This window comes from Neopelma chrysocephalum, unplaced genomic scaffold, assembly GCF_003984885.1.
Source record: "Neopelma chrysocephalum unplaced genomic scaffold, ASM398488v2 Primary Assembly neopelma1_96906, whole genome shotgun sequence".
NCBI classification, from domain to species: domain Eukaryota; kingdom Metazoa; phylum Chordata; class Aves; order Passeriformes; family Pipridae; genus Neopelma; species Neopelma chrysocephalum.
In genome coordinates this window covers 5,723-6,223 of record NW_020925549.1, presented here as the reverse complement: position 1 = coordinate 6,223, position 501 = coordinate 5,723, and the positions used below count along the sequence as shown (strand labels likewise).

Sequence of the window (501 nt, the reverse complement as noted above, 5' to 3'; positions counted from 1 at the left end):
CCCCAGACATGGTTATGGGACCCCTGGACACGAGGGGACACAGCTCTAGGACCCCAGGACATGAGGGACACAGCTCTAGGATCCCTGGACACAGGGGTGACACAGTTCTGGGACCCCCAGGGTGACACAGTCTTGGGACACCCGGGGTGACACAGCTCTGGGACCCCCAACCATGGGGTGACACAGCTCTGGGACCCCTGGACATGGGGGGACAGCTCTGGGACCCCCGGGGTGACACAGCTCTGGGACACTCAGGGTGACACAGCTCTGGGACCCCAGGACAAGAGGGGACACAGCTCTGGGACCCCTGGACATGGGTGTGACACGGTTCTGGGACTCCCAGGGTCACACAGCTCTGGGTCCCCTGGACATGGGGGGACACAGCTCTGGGACCCCCAGACACAGCTCTGGGACCCCCAGGGTGACACAGCTCTGGGATCCCTGGACATGGGGGGACACAGCTCTGGGACCCCCAGGGTGACACAGCTCTGGGACCCCCAG

At 64.9% G+C, this 501-nt stretch overlaps 1 protein-coding gene across 1 annotated transcript in view; it reads right to left on the bottom strand.

Moving 5' to 3' along the window:
- LOC113960800 (histone deacetylase 7-like) overlaps positions 1-501 on the bottom strand; it is a gene marked incomplete at both ends in the record, with an annotated part of 6,766 nt that overhangs the window by 895 nt on the left and 5,370 nt on the right. The window lies entirely within an intron of this gene.